Consider the following 11,451-nt stretch of genomic DNA (forward strand, 5'->3'; position numbering starts at 1 on the left):
TTTGGACCCGTTAGTTCGCGAACGGCCCGTCCCTAATGCTGACTGCGCGCTCTCCCCTCCCACTGCTACTCCGTCTCTGCACCCTCACCCTCCTGCTCCCTCTCCAGTCCTGCCCAACCGAGAAAGGAATTCTCTCCGTCTCCATACGGGCTGGTCAGAAACAGTCTGAAAACCTTGTTGGAGTGTTGCAGGGTAGGCTGTTCTACGAAATAAGTGCTAAGAAAGAAATTGGATACGTCGCGCCATTTCCGAGTTAATTAGCATCGGACTTGGCCAATCAGGCGGTTGCGGCCCGCCGGATACAATCAGTGTGAGTTGTTCCCCCAGCGCAGATGACAGCGCACGAGACTGCTCGCAGCGTTTGGTTCACCTTCGATCCTTACCACCGTCCCGTGTCCACTTCTTGTATCGCTCTTTTCGTTCCATTTTAGGAAACCAAACGTAGAACAAGTAAATGAATCCCGATCGACAAAACAAGCAAATATCCCAGGAGGAAAGGATAAGATGAAACTTCATGGATTGACTGCGTATCTATCTTAGCGTCACATAGACTATTAATACAAGCACCAGACATAAATATGGGCAGGGACTGTCCTGTTGAATAGTGGCACAACGGACCATGATGTAGCATGACAGGAGCGTGATATCCGTGACGTACTGTTGCGCTATCATAGTTCCTTCAGTCAACACTAGCCGTGACTCGAACTCATAACCGATACCTGCCCACTCCACGACGCCAGCAGTATCACCATTGTGGCGCCAAAACAACGCAACAGTGGGACCTCTCCTGAGGTCGCCGCTATACTCGAGGACGATGGTCACCCAGGGTTTGTGTCTATTTATTTTATGTACACGTCTAGTTCCGTAGGACAAAACTGAGGAGCAAATCTCCAAGGTCATGGAACGTGTCAGTGCATAAAATTACAACATAAAAGTAATAACAGATAAAGTGAAATGTTCATCAACCCAAAAAAAGTCAAGCCGTAAGTTTAAGTAAACACAATCACCAACGTAACACAACAATCAGCTTAATTTTTCAAGGAACTCCTCAACAGAATAGAAGGGGTGACCCATGAGGAAACTCTTCAGTTTCGATTTGAAAGATTACTGCTAAGATTTTTGAATGCTTGTGATAGATTATTGAAAATGGATGCAGCAGATTATATATATATGTCTGAAACACTTGTAGGGATGTTGCAGGGCACGAAGAAACAAATTCAATACGTTGCGCCGTTTCACAGTTATTTAGCGTTGAAACTAGCCAATTGGGGCATCGGGCGCTTACATTCAAGCGGCGTGCCAGGGGCGGTATTGCCCAACGAGTGCTTTGTTTGGTTACATACGACCACCCTATATATATATATATATATATATATATATATATATATATATATATACGAGGGGGGGACGAAAAAATAACTGCCATCGTAATGCTGCACGTCGTGTACTTATAGTAGCAGGTTACGCCGCCAGAGGGTTGAAGTAGGAGCTCTACTGAGTCATTCTGCCACGCGGCGTCACCCAACAGTGATAACTGTGGTTTCTTCGGCAGTTCTTTGAGTGTGCGTGCAGTGCAGACGTGACACGAGGAAATGGCTTGTTCTTACGAACAACGTGAGGCAGTGAAGTTTTGTTTCTTGTTCGGTAAGAACGCAGCAGAAACTGTTGCGATGATTCAGACAGCCTACAAAGACCATGCTCTTAGTAAAACGCAAGTGTACGAATGGTTTTATCGGTTTAAAAAGGGAGAAATGGTGGTTGAAGGTCAGCCCCGTTGCGGTCGACCTTCAGCTGCTCGAAGCGAAGAAAACATCGACTAAATCCGTGATCTCATCAGTGAAGATCGAGCAACTCGAGAACTTGTCCGGGTTTTCCTGGAGCTCAATCCAGATCATCTTGACCATCTATTTGGGGATGTGAAGAGTGGCAGCAAAATTCGTGCTGAAGCTTCTTACTGGAGATCAAAGTGATCGTCTCGTTCAAGCCTGTCTCGAAATGAAGGACAGGTTCAAAGATGATCTACATTTTTTCAACAAAATCATTACAGGTGATGAGTCATGGTGCTATGCATACGATCCAGCAAGTAAACAACAGTCATGACATTGGAAGTTATCTGGCTCACCTCGACCAAAAAAAAAAACTCCACAAGTGAAATCGAATGTGAAAACGATGTTGATCTGTTTTTTTGACATCAAAGGGATCATACACTCTGAATTTATCCCTGAAAACCAGGCGGTAAACTAACAATTCTATTTGGAGGTTATGAAACGGCTTCGCAGAAGTTTGTCGCGAAAACGTCCCGCTTTGTGGAATTCTGGCGTGTGGTTCCTGCATCACGAGAACGCTCCCGCGCACATGGCTCTCAGCGTTCGCCAGTTTTTGGCCTCAACGAAGATGACTACCTTGACCCACGAACCCTATTCGTCGGATTTAGCACCCTCGGACTTCTTCCTATTCCCGAAGGTGAAAAGAGAGTTGAGAGGGAAGCGTTTTGCGGATGTGGAAGACGTAAAACAAAATGTCATGAAAGTGCTATCAGGTGTCAAAGAGGACGAATTTAAAAGGTGCTTCGAACACTGGAATGAACGTTTGGACAAGTGTATTAATGCTAATGGGGAGTATTTCGAAGGAGATTAAGTTTGTATTTGAAAACAATAAAGTATAACCAGACCATTGCCTCTGTGTGACGACACATTCCGATACATGTGCAATCCTCTTACCTCTTGGCTAACCTGCTGCATCTGGCTCTTGGCATAGGCAACGAAACTTTGACAATATTCCACGTTTCCAACTCTTTACTATTCCGTGACATTACACTACGAACTGTCTCACCGAGGTTTTTGTATGAGTTCATCGATTCCAACTGTGGTTCCTTAGTGACATTTGGTTTATAGGCATTATTTCGTGGTCTAAGGCGTATTTCTCTGCTTAATATGTCGTCTTCCAGTGCTGAAGACATCATCAGACACTATAACGACTCAGAAAGCAGTGAAAACTCCGGCAGTCTCAGGAATGCGAATTGTTTATACATATCCCCGCAATATTCTGTTCGTGACCTCATCAGACCGCCTCCAGGGCCCAAAAGCTCATCAGATGTTGCTGAACTATAAGGGAATAAATAATATTGTTTTCGTTCACCGGTTTAGTCAACACACCGAATACGCCAGACAGAAAGAAACGGAACCCAGTATCAGTATTCTGCGTTTGACGCAGCGTGAAACTGTTGTGTTTGATATTATCGATGAATACGACATTGTTGAGCTGTCTACAGGCTAAGAAACCATGTACGTGTACTTTGGCCAATAATTCATGAACATGGTTGTGCGTGTAGTACACTGATAGGTAACACAAAAATAGGGAATGCTAGATAACGAACTCCATCAGCGAGTATGGACGCAAAACGCTAACTAGGTTTAGAGAATGAACAGAAGTGTGGTTGTGTGCTAGCTGATGGAATCAGCTTGTCATCAGCCTCAAGTAACGTGTAAACCACGGATAAGCTACGACAAAGAGAGAGGCCTCAATGCTGAAGGGACTACGTCTACATCCACATCTGCGCTCCGCAATCTACTTTATAGTGTAGGGCAGAGGATGCTTCACGTACCACTGCCACTTCTTCCCAATTTCTGTTCTAGTCGAGAATGGTCCATTAGAAGAACGATTGTTGCTAAACCTCTGTCAGAGGGCAAACCTGTCTATACTTTGTGTACAAGATTGGTTATCGAGATGTACGTAGGTAGAATCAATATGTTGGTTGACTCTCCTTAACAACGTACGCTCTCGGGATTTTAAACCAAAGTGACTCAAACGCTTCTCTTGCAGTGTCTGCTTCTGGAGTTGGCTGAGCAGCTCCTTGACGCTTTCGCCCTTACTACATGCACATGTAACGATACGCACTGATGTTCTTTGAGCCCTCCTGCTCCCTCGATCAGTCCTATCTGGTAAGGATCCCTGACCGACGAGCAATATTCAAGTACCGGCACAGGTCGAACAAGAGTTCTGTAAGCTGCGTCCTACACTGACGGACTGCATTTCCTGAGGATATTTCCAGTAAATCTCACTCTGGCATCTACCTTGCTTAGGATTGGCTTTAAGTGCTCGTTCCAATTTACATGGTTTCGTGCGCATACTCCCAGATAGTTAACGGATGGGACTGCTTCCAGTAACTGTTGCCTAATCGTACAATCGTTGGTGTACCTGCCTGTTTAAAAGCAGTACACTACATTAGTTTATGCAGAGGGCTAATCAGCGATCCCCGCATCATCAGCGGGAACCTCATGGAACGTCTAACGTTATCACAAGGTCACTTACACATTGTGAAAAGGAATGACCCTATAACATTGCCTTAGTGTGCACACTACTTTTAAGTCTGAAGATTCCTCTCCATCAACAATGACCCGCTGCATTTCATTAGCTAGGAACTATTCGGTCCAGTCACAAACCTAGTTGTATGTTCCGTACTCTCGCAGTTTCTCCATTTAGTGACAGTACTAGGGAAACTGTATTCCAATAACAATTTCTACAACGCGTTTGGAAGTTTAAACCTGCATCACAAGTAGATTTATTTGAATTACGAGGGGTGTTCAATAAGTGATGCGACACATTTTTTTCTGAAAGCGGGTTGGTTTAATTTTCTATTGCAATAAACTATATTATTCCACACACTTTCGCCTACAAAACCCTACTTTTCAACCTAATCTATGTCCAATACGAAGGCCTTACGCCAGCTTACTGGAAAGGCCTGTATGCCCGCACGGTACCACTCTATTGGTCGACATCGGAGCGAACGTCTTGCTGCATCAGTAACCAGCACATCATGCACGTACTACTTGCTGCGGAGTGCATCCTTCATTGGAACAAACAGATGGAAGTCGGATGGTGAGAGATACGGACTGTAGGGTGGATGAGGAAGAACAGACGAATCAAGCTTTGAGAGCACCCATCGGGTGTTCAGATATGTGTGAGGCCTTGGAGAAGGAGAACTTCTTCTGCATTTTTGTGGTGATGACACACCGAAGTCGTTTCTCCAATATCCTGAAGATAGCATAATGCATTTCAGAGTTGATGGTTACAGTATGAGGAAGGACATCAAACACCGTAACACCATCAGAGTACCAAACACCCGTCGCAATGACCCTACCGGCTGAGAGTGCGGCGTTGACCTTTTTCTTCGGACGAGAGGTGGTTGGGGCCACTCCATGGATTGCCGTTTTACTTCCTGTTCAAAGTGATGAACTCACGTTTCATCGCCTGTGACGATGTTGCACATCAAACTGTCACGGTCATCCTAGTATAGCGCAGGCAGTTCCGCACAGATGATCGTTCGTTGCTCTTCAAGATCTTCTGTCACGCGTCGAGGAAGCCAGTGGGCACACGCCTTCTCGTGTCAAAACTGGTGGACAAGTGTGTCATCAGTACCAACAGGGACGTCCAGATGGGTAGCGATATGCGTGATTGTGATGCGTTGATCGCCTCGAATGAGAGTGTCCGCACGTTCCAACGTTGCAGGCGTTACAGCTGTGTGCTGCCAGCCGGCACGCGGGACATCGGACAGGTTTGCGCTACCTCGCTGCGATGACGACAGACGCCACGCCCAACGACTCACCGTGCTTTTGTTCACGTCCAGTTTTCCGTAGACATTCTGCAAGCGCATATGAATACCTGCGAACCTCGTATTTTCGGCCAAAACACATTCAGTATCAGCTCTGTGCTAGGAACGTACCTCTGTTACAGACGCCATTTTGAAGACTACGTACACCGCAGTCAACTACCGGAGTTTCATGAAACTATAGGGTCTGAATCGGGAATATTCTACAATGTCTCACAAGAAATTTCGCATTTTTACATCCGAAACTGACCGATAAAAATGTGTTGCGTTACTTGTTGAGGCCTCGTAACATGGTATGCATGTGTTGTGTTACGACTTTGGCATAACCTGTGGCATTGGCCAGCAGACAAAAAGAAAACAGTGCAAAGAAAGTATAATAAAACAAACTGTTATTTCGGGGTAAGCATGGGTGATCTTTGTTTGCGTAGATGAATAGAAATAAAGACATAAGCCATGACTGAGACCACTGATCTAGTTTGCTTCTAACGGATGCGAGATATCTCTTTAGGTAGCATTTAGGCGAATTTAGCACAATATTGCGCAACGTGTGTAATGGGCATCAGCATCGATCATATGTTTTCAGTTCCCTCAACCTGCAAAACGTGGGTCGTCATACACTACATGTGAGTATTTCAAACAGTCTGGTCCCGGTTTTCTGATGGAATCAGCATTCTCCTCTGCACAGCTGTGCTGTACGGCGTGCGCCGTCGTAACGGACTAGTTTCGTCAACGGTCGAAGCATGGAAGTCATGGAACGACTGAGACGTAGACGCGAGGGGCCGCTGGCGCGACCACCGGAGCGAGCAAAGTCCAGAGGCAGCAGTCACTCGCACAAAGCAGGCGCGCCGACAGAGCGAAAAGAGCGCATCAGGAGTAAAGTTACGTAACTTCAAAGTCTTCGTTTTTGTTGATTCGTCGTGGACGTAACACATAGGTGCGACGTGAAGTGAAGCTTAACCGTCGAGGTAATCTTTTCTTCCTTGTGTTTCAGCTACTGTAGCGTAACACCGGGTATAACAAAAAGGTATGGCCCAACTTTCAGGAAACGGTCTTCACACATAGAGAAATAAAATATGTTATTTGGATATGAATCTGGAAACGTTTCGCTTCCACGTTAGAGTTCATTTCCAACATCTCTTCACAATCACATCAATCATGAGAAACAGGAGGTACCAGCTGTTGTGGCGTAACAAGCTAGTCACGCCACACTGAGGAGGAAGCCGAAAGGCACGCGTACACACACGCCGACTGGCGTCAAGTCTGGAACAGGATAAGTTATGACTGCTATAAAGAAAATACGTAGCTTTGGAATATACTTAACTTTTAATCAGTCCTTGTGATACATCTCTCTTGACTATACAAATGAGACTCGTAAGATACATGCACTGTGACAATTGGCGCCTTGCTAAGTCGTAGCCATTAACTTAGCTGAAGGCTATTCTAACTGTCTCTCGGCAAATGAGAGCAAAGGCTTCGTCAGTATAGTCGCTAGCAACGTCGTCGTACAACTGGGGCGAGTTCTCGTACGTCTCTCGAGACCTGCCGTGTGGTGGCGCTCGGTCTGCGATCACACAGAGGCGACACGCGGGTCCGACATGCACTAATGGACCGCGGCCGATTTAAGCTACCACCTAGCAAGTGTGGTGTCTGGTAGTGACACCACACCAGCATTACATGAAACAATTTCTAATAACAAATTTTCAAAGTTCCCTCTCGGTTACACTGGGTTAGAACGTACAGTAAGTTTTAGTTCTTAGGTTCACCGCAAATGTTTGATGTCGGAGTGATACAATGGCAATGTTGACACGTGACTGACTTTGCTGCATTTGTCGACAAATGACTAACCTCTTTGCACTGCTAGTATGAAACACGTAGCAGCAGCTGTCTAGTGTCTGTCACGAACTTAGATACCGGCACAGTGCAATGGAAGTGTACTCTAATGCGGAGTTAGGTGGTGCATATTTGCTGTACGGATTAGCAGGTGACAATGGCCGTGGCGCTCGCCGTTTGCGTCGGTAGAGATTTCCAGAACGACGGTGCCCCGACAGGAGGCCGTCTGAACCAACAGATCGTCGTCTTAAGGAGTTTAAGCCCACCACTCGCGACGGGGGGAGGCGTAGAGTGACGAGGAGAGCTCAGCTGCGGGAGGAACTCCGTGCAGGAGACGAAGACAGTAGTGTCACTGTAGCACAGTTAGCTGCAGCAAGTAATGTTGAGCACAAGACTGTCTGGAGAGTGCTGCGTGAGAACCTGCCGTATCTGTAACATGTACACCATTATCAGCAGCTGATTTTTCTGTACGGTTACACTTCTGCGTACGGTTCATTCAAAATTGAGTCAACCCTCAACTCTAGGAAGGCGTTTCATACTGAGCCTGATACCTTCTTTTCCTGTGTGTTTCCTATAACTCATATGTTGAAGAGTTGTATAAACTGAGTTGTAACTTGCAAATAAAGCATTTCCGGACCGTTGTCCACATAACACATCTTCTTCCGCTACGTGTGAGGACTGTTTTCAGAAAGTTTGGCCATACCAGGTAGAGGAATGATTGTTTTATTTCTGTGGTAGTCGATGAATTCGTTTCTCTATTTATTAATGTAGTTTACAGTCAACTGGGCAACGGCCTTGCCACAGTGGATACACCGGTTCCCGTGAGATCACCGAAGTTAAGCGCTGTCGGGCGTGGCCGGCGCTTGGATGGGTCACCATCCCGCCGCCACGTGCTGTTGCCATTTTTCGGGGTGCACTCAGCCTCGTGATGCCAATTGAGGAGCTACTCGACCGAATAGTAGCGGCTCCGGTCAAAGAAAACCGTCATAACGACCGGGAGAGCGGTGTGCTGACCCCATGCCCCTCCTATCCGCATCCTCACCTGAGGATGATACGGCGGTCGGATGGTCCCGATGGGTCGCTTGCGGCCTGTAGACGGAGTTAGTTAGTTTAGTTTACAGTCAACTAAACTGAATGTGAAAATACTCCTACTTCTCTGTAATAAGCTATTGCTGTTTTTCATTGTGTTTCACTATTAAGTGTTCTATTGAAACATTACTCATGCTAACAACAGCGTGCAAAAAACCATCCGCACCTATTGAAAAGAATATTAAATCCTCCGGTCCTAGTCTGGTTACGTACACGTGAGCAGCATGCCCCAAAATGTCTTACATAAGTCTGGGAATTAGTTTTCTTTATATATTTAATCACGCAGATGAGACGAAATTTTTGTATTTACTGATTTGTTTAACTTGGCAAAGTTAGAGCCATCAAGAACTCTCTTACATCTAATCAGGCACACTCACATATTTCGTCACATTCAGTACGATAAATATGTTATAAGTTACATCTAACGAAGGAGTCAGCATTTAAAATTTACTATGGTGCAGGAAAAACAGATTTAGAGTTCGTTCATGACAAGCGGAACAATACTGTTTCCCTGACAGAGACAAATTTAGTCACATACGTTAGTTCTTTCTTATTATGTCATGAGGTTGCCGGAAGGAAGTGCTTCAGTTGGTTAAAAGCAACAGGGTACTAAATTGCGCGCAGAATATACGATAGCTTGTTCCAAAGTTGGACAGCAGCGACAAAAAAGGAATTTGCAATTTTTTTAAATTTATATTTGCGCACAGCTATCATACTAGATCTGCGAGACTTTGTGATCAGATTATGATGCGGTGTCGGGCACTTAACCTCTGATGTGAGGCACTGTGGCACGTGCTGTCTGTGTAGCCGATGAAACAGACACAGAGCAGAGTGGCAGACACGTCACCTGTGTGGCCGCAACCAGCCTAACAGGGCGGAGAAGCATTCACACCACAATAGTGGAAGTTCCGTAGAAAGAGCGAAATTACGTTTCACTTCGTGTCCAAATATGTTGAGAAAATTTCTGAGGGCACCGAAGCAAGCGCAAGTCCTTCTGAATGTGGCGACAGTACTCTCTCTCCAGTTGAGACGATCATCCGAAATTATACGCAAGTGCTTCACTGTCTTTGATATGGCGGTAGAACACCGTCGAGAGAAACAGCAGAGGATTGTTCCCAGGATTATTAATTTCCAATGTAGGCCTAATGCTACCATTATTAGCGGGTATTTTGCACGTAGTTCAAGACCCCAGGTCTTGCGCTTCTCTTACCATTGAAGACAGGCGATCATTCATCCAGCGATAACAATATTGGTACTGTTGTGTCTAGGAATCCTGCTAGACGAACAATCAAACAACTCGTTCTAATGAGTTTTATTACAACAAGACACGTACAAATGCTTAACATTGATCCTACTACAAACATCTGTTTACTGAACTGCAGTGACTGATGATATCTTACTGCGCTATGCAGAGGTTGCTAATGATTGAGGCTACGATGCGTCGGCTAGCGAAGCGGATAACGTTGAAGCTGCTATCCAAGTGGGCCGTCAGAGTCGGACGCGGCGCTTATGCCCTCTTCACCTGGGGGCCGCTGCTGGCGTGTTATCGTCCTAGAGAGAGATCGGTCAGCATGCGATTGGTTGATCTCTTCTCACCGCCATCTCTACTCTTTCGTTCCCGACTGTGGTGCCGGAGCTGACTTTACGCTGTAACAGATACCTCAGGTCGGGCACTTAGACTTGTCTAAAGGTCCTCAGAGTAGAAATGAAACTTATAGCAGAACAGAACCGACGACATGTCACAGACATACGAAAACGACTGTAATAGTCATATGGTGACTGTAATAGTCATATGGTGACCCCTATGACACGCTTGTGATGATATTCTTTCAGGACAACATTTCATTGCCGCAGACACTACGTTGCTGTCTGTTCGACAAGCGGACTCCTTAAATCACCGAGCGAGGTGGCGCAGTGGTTAGACACTGGACTCGCATTCGGGAGGACGACGGTTCAGTCCCGCGTCCGGCCATCCTGATTTAGGTTTTCCGTGATTTCCCTAAATCGCTCCAGGCAAATGCCGGAATTATTCCTTTCAAAGGGCACGGCCGACTTCCTTCCCCGTCCTTCCCTAATCCGATGAGACCGACGACCTCGCTGTCTGGTCTCCTTCCCCAAAACAACCCAATCCAACCCAACTCCTTACATCAGGCTAGTGTCTGAAAATGTTTTGCTGACGCAGTTTTGTATGCAGTGTGTCAAAGTTGGTATCAAACGCTTTGTTGAAGTCTACTAGGTCAACACTGCGGCCTCACTGTTGTGTGTGGCCTGTGTCAGATCGTCATTTACTTTAATTCAAAAATGGTTCAAGTGGCTCTGAGCACTATGGGACTTAACATCTGAGGTCATCAGTCCCCTAGTACTTAGAACTACTTAAACCTAACTAACCTAAGGACATCACACACATCCATGCCCGAGGCAGGATTCGAACCTGCGACCATAGCAGTCGCGCGGTTCCGGACTGCAGCGCCTAGAACCGCGTGGCCACCGGGGTCGGCTACTTTAATTAATGCAATGTTTGTGCATTGGTGTTTACTAAATTCGGTCTCACATCTGCCATATAAGTTGAATCTCGGTAAGTACTCAGTAAATTGGACGTGTACGATATATTCCAGGGCTTCGGATATGGTGGTAAAAATGCTTCCGAAGTGATAAACGGAAGCTGATTGTGGGTTTTGTGTCTTATGCTGGTATTACACAAACAGAATCTGTTTGACAAATATTATTTGTGAAATAAAACTTGATAGTTTAATAAGGAACTTCTTCAAAGTTAGACCTTGGTCTAATTTTCTTTGATCAATTCTAGTGCCTCCCCTTCGATTTGATTAAAGAAAGCTTTCGTCTTTTGTTTACTGCGTGAACAATTGTAGCCGCTTCTAGCGCTGTTTCGATCCTTATTGTTCATCGAAGTGCTTTGAAATTTA

Source organism: Schistocerca nitens, unplaced genomic scaffold, assembly GCF_023898315.1.
Source record: "Schistocerca nitens isolate TAMUIC-IGC-003100 unplaced genomic scaffold, iqSchNite1.1 HiC_scaffold_363, whole genome shotgun sequence".
In the NCBI taxonomy this organism is placed as follows: Eukaryota; Metazoa; Arthropoda; class Insecta; order Orthoptera; family Acrididae; genus Schistocerca; species Schistocerca nitens.